The following is a 7,149-nucleotide window of genomic DNA, read 5'->3' as shown; positions in this document are numbered from 1 at the left end:
AAAGAGCCAACACCAAGTGCTATATACTAGATAGACAGCCAACACCTGCTACAGTTACTCTGAGTAGAGTAGTAATAAAACTGAAAATGGAAGCCCATCTCCTGATCACATCTGTGCGAATCAGAAAGCAAAATAATACATCAGCATGCATCCATCTATTTACTGAAATCACATCTAATTATTGAAGATGTCCAAGAAACAACTGATCATATTGGCACATTTCCATAAACAAGATAGAGTAACTGAGACAAATGACCTGGAAGTAGACATAATTTTCCATTGGAAGTAGGACAGGTTTTGGAACTGCCTGAGAAGGAATTCATGAGAATACTATTGAGATGCATCCAAATGCTCCACAGAAGGGTTGAGAAAAATAAGGAAGAAGTCAAGAACGTGCTTCAAGAAGAATCAAATCAAATAGATATAGCATTTGAAACAATTCAAAGCCTCTAATGAGGTCCAAATTATTAATAATAAAATATCAGAAATGGACAATAAAAGATTTCAGTAGTTTCACAGTAGGCAAAAAAAAAAGTTCAGAAATTGTTTGCAAGAAATTTCCTCCTGAAAATTTAAGTTTATGTAAAAAGAATATGCTAAAAATGATAGGTTTTAATTTTCACATGTCCAACTTTATTTTATAAATTAACTTACTAAGCGTTTAAAATTTTTCATATTTACATACTTTATGTTAATACAATGATTCAGTTTATTCTTAAGAAAACAATTACCAATTACAATACCATTTACTTAAAATCAAGTACAATGCTGACTTCTTCAATAATGTTGCTAATTATTTTATTTACTTTATTCTCTTTATAAATGAGGATCCTATTAGCATAGTGTGTTAAGCATTGGGGTTCTAACTGAAAATGTAGTGGTTCAAATGGGAGAAAGACGAGGTAGTCTGTGCCAGTAAAGATTTGCAGCCTTGGAAGACCTACGAAGAGCTCCAGTTTGTCCTATAGGGTAGCTATAGGACAGTGGGTTAGAATAGAATTGAAGACAGTGGGATTGATTTAAGAATTTGGGTTGCTAAATAAATATGAGATGAAAATGTATCATGATATATATGTGTAGTTTGAATTTGTATGTGGAAGTTTTCCCTTTAACGAAAAGCACAAAGGAGAACATGTTTTTTTCATGATTATTAAAGCTATGGGAGATAGCATTATATTATAGATGTTGTTGCTGTTAAGTGCAGTCCAGTGATTCCAACTCATAGTGACCCTATATACAGGGTGTCTGAGGAGCAGCTGGTGGGTTTGAACCACCAACCCTGTAGTTATCAATCCAGTGCACCACACCAGAACTGGACTGCAAGGCCAGTTGTTCAAATACACCAGCCACTCCTTGGAAATACTATACATCATCACTATGAGTCGGAACCAACGACAGCGTTTAACAACATATTATTATACAAATATTGTATCTGAAGTCTATTAGTCACCTAGATATTAGATAAGAAAAAGCAAATCAGTAAATCTAATCAGAAGGTTTTCAATTTTCTTTTATGAAAAAATAAAAAGTCAATTTTTTTAATGTCTTATTTCAGGCTGCTAAAATGTTTTCTAGGAAGTATATTTTTATATATTTTTTTTCCTTTTCTGTAAGGTAACACAACTCAAAATCAAGGATGAATAACAAGCTATGAGCTCTAATTTTTGGTACCTGCTTATTTAAAAAAAGAAAAGAAAAATTAAAAGTTTGTTTATTTTGTCCAGGGCTCTTTTGGAAGGCATTACTGTCCTACATCTCACTGGTATGTCACTTTGACAAAACATTCAAAACCACAAGGTGTTCCAAATGACACTAGGGAAAATACTAAACATTGATATTCAGTGATTACTTTCCTAAGATAAACACATTAATCAAATCTTTCATGGGAATATACTAGTTTCAATACTGGGCACAAGACTGTTTATTTGGCATATTTTCCTGAGATTCAGAGTACTTCTTTTCCAGAGTATAAAAGGCATTGGAAAGCAGGTACCTTACACTTCCACATGTCTATTCCTTGAAAATGACAAATGTAAGACAAGGGCAAAAATTAATTAGTGCTGAAAGAAGGATGCCATCCTTAACAAGAAATCACCAACTAAGAATGCTAGATGTAATGTACACTGAACTAAATGTGTTGGAAAAGACAAATGGGACATCTTAAAATTCTGCCTCTCATTGAAGAACAGAGTCAGTGGGTGGACATATCTTACCAAGGTCTCAATAATAGTGCCAAATTTTGATGGGGGCAGATGGAGTGCAGAAAAATAATTCAAGGAAAGATTCTGCATAATGAGATGAGCCCAGCCTCCTTAGGAGGGTGGTCACAGTTAGTAGAAAGCCAGGAGAATCAGAACTCCTCATGAATGGCAATAATAGAAATGTCAACTGGTCAGAATTATGGAAATGTGTTAAACATGTTTAAAAGAAAACACCAATGGATAATGAGAAAATACATTTTAGAATTTATTTTCTTTTTGTTGTTGAGACTATACACAGCAAAATATTAATGAATTCAACAGTCTCTCCATGTACTATTTAGTGACATTGATCACATTCTTTGAGTTGTACAATTCTCATTCTCCTTATCCAAACTGTTCCTGCTGCATTGATATAAACTCATTACCTGCTCAATATCCTACTTAATCTTTTGATTTGCTGTTATCAACTTGGTCCTGTATAGATAATTCTTAAAAGAGAAAAATGTTCAAGGCAGACATTCATTACTAATGAAGTTAAATAATTATTTTGTTTCAAGAAATCAGGGGATATTTTTGGTTTAAGTTTTAAAGATTATTCCATGATATTAGTTTCAGAGTCTGGTGTAGCACTACAGGATAATGCATTGGGCTTAAAGGTTGGTTTTAATGGTAAGGTTGGCAGTTCAAATCCACCAATGCATATTGGGAACCCTATATTGGGTCACTATGATTTGGAACCAACTTGATGGCACTAAACAGCAACAACAATCATTTTGGAGGTTCACATAGCCTCAGTGGCTCAGGAAAGACAGGGTTCTATGAAAACTTGAAATTACGTTTTGTATCTTCCCCCTAGTGACTGGGATTCTTTGACAAATATTTGATCTAAATGTTCTGGTAATAGTAGCAATGGTAAAGTAACACTATCCAGTTCTTTTTCTTTCATGATATAGATGTTTCATGGGATTAGCTAGGCAAACGTTCTATTACCCCCTCATATCTAACTTCATCTTCTTCTGCTACTCCAAATAGATATAAATTGCTGTACCTTGGATGATAGCTTCAAGTCGTTAAGACTTTAGATATTACTCTAGATATTGAACTAGGACTTAGAACAGAAGGTTTAGAGCAATACTAGGCCAATTAATTGCGATATTCAATTAAAATATAATCCTAATTCTTTGGTCCAAGAATCAAAATCCTGAAAAGCATGTGTACATAGGCAGACTCAGTAGCTGCTCTTTCTACAGGTGTACAACTTATTGACAGGTGTTCAATTTATTAACATCAATTATGCTAACCTGTTGTGCAGCACTTAACCATGATGAATGCAAATTTCTCAGCATTATAAGATGAAATTCAATGCTTCAAGAATAATAAACCCCTCTTTTCTCTGTGCTTGTCCCTTACAAACCACTAAAACATATTTCTTTATGCATTTGTCTGTACTTGTCTTTTTATATAAGTGAGGCCATACAATATTTGTCATTTTGTGGTTGACTTAAAATAAACTACAATCAAAGTTCTTAAAATTGTTATTGTTGTTAAGTGCTGTCAAGTCAATTCTGACCCATAGCGACCCTGTATAGGGTTTCTAAGGAGTAGCTGGTGAGCTTGAACTGCTGACCTTGCAGTTCAAACTGCTTTACAGTCTGGCGCATTAACCCACAGTGCCACACCAATAACCCACAAAGTAATAACTAGAGAAAACAATAAAGAGAAAAAATTAAAACTGTAAAGATAATGTGAAGATAGGCTTTGAAATACAAGATGAAATAATGTACTGTTAATGTTTTGTAAACAAATTTAGTAAAGATGACCAAAATATCCAATCTCATAGAAGTAAGAAGAGGATGTCCATAAAGTGTATGATGTTGTTGTTCTTAGGTACTGTCAAGTTAACTTCATGTGAAAGAGTGCAACTGCCCCTTAAGTTTTTCTTGTGTTTCATTTTTACAAGAGCAGATTGCCAGAATTCCTCCTACAAAGTCTTTGAGCAGGTTCAAACTGCCAACCTGTCAGTTAATGCACACCTATAAACATATTGTCAGGAGGGAACAGTCGCTGGAGAAGAATGTCATGCTGGGTAAGGTGGAGGGTCAGAGAAAAAGAGGAAGACCTCCAATGAGATGGATCGGTCAGGTGGCATCATTGATGACGTCAACTGTGACGGCGGTAGTGAGGTTGGCCCAGGATTGGACATTGTTTCATTCTGCTGTGCATGGGGTCACTATGAGTCAGTTCCTACTCGATGGCACCTGACAATAACAACAATAAACATATGGCTAAAAGATGTCAGCTTGAGGACTAAGGTGTGCCTGACCCAAGCCATGGTATTTTCAATAACCTCATATGCATGTGAAAGCTGGACAGTGAATAAGGAAGACTGTAGAATTGATGCTTTTGAGTTATGGTGTTGAGGAGACTATTGAAAGTGCCATGGACTGCCAACAGAACCATGTTGGAAGAAGTGGAGCCAGAGTGCTCCTGAGGCCAAGATGGCCAAACATCGTCTCACCTCCTTCAGACATATTGTCAGAAGGAACCAGTCACTGGAGAAGGATATCATGTTTGATAAAGTGGAGGGTCAGAGAAAAAGAGGAAGACCCCCAACGAGATGGATTGGCCAAGTGGCAACATCGATGGACTCAAGCGTGGCAACAGTAGTGCAGTTGGCCCAGGATTGCACAGTGTTTCGTTGTGCTGTGCATAAGGTCGCTATGGATCGATACTGACTCGATGGCACCTAACAACAACATCATGACTCAAATGCATCAATTCTTCGAAGATCTGTCTTATTCATTGGCTAACATTCACATTCCTGTGAGGCAGTTGAAAATGCCATGACTTAGGCTAGGCACACTTTAGTCCTCAAACTGATATCCTTTCAAGAGGTCCTGTGCAGCATTTTGGCTTAATGAAATATATCATTTGATTTCTTGAGTGCTGCTGTCAGGAGTGTTGATTGTGGACTGAAACAAAATGAAGTCTTTGACAAATTCAATCCTATCTCCTTTTCGGTGGTAGTGATGTGCTATGGGGTTCGTTCCGACTCATAACGACCCTGTACAGGGTTTCCAAGGCAGTAAATCTATACAGAGCAGAAAGCCTCATCTTTCTCCTATGGAACAGCTGGTAGTTTAGAACTGCTGTCTTTAAGGTTCACAGCCAGATTCGTAGCCACTATACTATCAAAGATCCATCATGCTATTTTTTGGTCCAGTTTTGATGACCTTTGTTTTCTTTACATTGAAGTGTAATCCATATTGAAGGCTGCAGTTTTTGACCTTCATCAGTAAATATTTTAAAGCCTCTGTTCTGACAAGCAAAGTTTTATCATATGCAAATTGCAAGTTGTTAATGAGTCTTGCTCCAATCCTGATGCCATGTTCTCCTACACATAATCCATCTTCTTGGATTGTTTGCTCAGTATGCAGATTTAAAAGTATGATGAAATGATACAACCCTGGCGCATACCATTCCTGATTCACAACTTGTTCTGTTCTACCAACTGCCTCTTGTTCTCTGTACAGGTTCCTCAAGAGCACTATGAAGTGTTCAGGAGTACCCTTTCTTCACAATGTTATCCATAGTTTCTCATGGTACACATAGCCAAAAGTCTTTGCATAAACAATACAGCACAGGTAAACATTTTTCTAATATCCTGTTTTCAGCCAAGATCCATCTTACATCAGTAGTGATATCATTAGTTCCACATCCTCTTCTGAATCCAGATTGAATTTCTGGCAGTTCTCTGTCAATTCACTGTTGCAACCATTTTTTAATTATCTTGAGAAAAAAAAAATTGCTTACATGTGATATTAATGATACTGTTAATGATTTCTGCATTCCAATGAATTGCCTCACTTTAAAATGGTCTCAAATATGGATTTCTTCCCATCAGTCGATCAAACCGTTGTCTTCCAAATTACTTGGCATTTTCAGTGGCTAAACATTCAGAACTAGTCCACCACTCCTTCTCCCTAGTCTGTCTTACCAGCATCACAGCAACACACAAGCCATCATTGTACTATTAACTGACAGATGGGTGGTGGACCCCAGCATTTTGAAGCATCGAACGTTGATTACACTCAATCATTCTGTCTGGTGGCAGCCATTAGGGTAAGCCAAAATGCGTGCATACAAGTACATCGAGGAACTACGGAGGAAGAAGCAGTCCAATGTGATGTGCTTTCTCCTGTGGGCTCGCTTTTGGCAATACTGCCAGCCTTGTGTGCCGCACAGGACACCCCTGCCACACCTGGACAGATAAGACACACAGACTGGGATACAAGCCAAGCAAGGTTATATCATCTATCAGATTTGCATGCTCAGACGTGGCTGCAAAAACCAAGTGCTTAAGGAGGCAACCTATGGCAAACCTGTCCATCATGGGGTTAACCCCATTTAAGTTTGCTAGAAGCCATCAGTTTATAGCTGAGGAGCAAACTGAATGTCACTGTGGGCCCCAAGAGTCCTGAATTCTTACTAGGTTGGGGAAGATTCCACATTTAAGTATTTTGACGTTATCCTCATTGATCCATTCCATGGAAACTATCAGAAGAAATCCTGGCACCCAATGGATAGATAACCAAGTCAGTCCACAAACACAGCAAAAAGAGTGGTTTGACATCTACAGGCTGCAAGAGTGCCGCAAGGTCTATAGCACAATGGGTGGCTCTCGCCGGCCCCTTGGAGAAAACACACCACTCAGATTCACTGTTACTGTTAATATAAGCAATGTTTATAAATTCATGCTTAATAAACAGTTCAGGACAGTCACATCTGCTTAAAAGAGTTCTTTATCTACTGAAACAATTTTTGTTTGCAAATTGTTTCATAAATGCATTACTAAATATTGCAAGTATAAGTGCAATAATGTTTAAAGACAAGTGAATAGTGTATCTTGTTTTTAATAAGGCAATTGCTTTTGTATTTGCTAAAGAAT

This window comes from Chrysochloris asiatica, unplaced genomic scaffold (assembly GCF_000296735.1).
Source record: "Chrysochloris asiatica unplaced genomic scaffold, ChrAsi1.0 scaffold00005, whole genome shotgun sequence".
NCBI classification, from domain to species: domain Eukaryota; kingdom Metazoa; phylum Chordata; class Mammalia; order Afrosoricida; family Chrysochloridae; genus Chrysochloris; species Chrysochloris asiatica.
Note: the sequence above shows the minus strand (reverse complement) of the source record.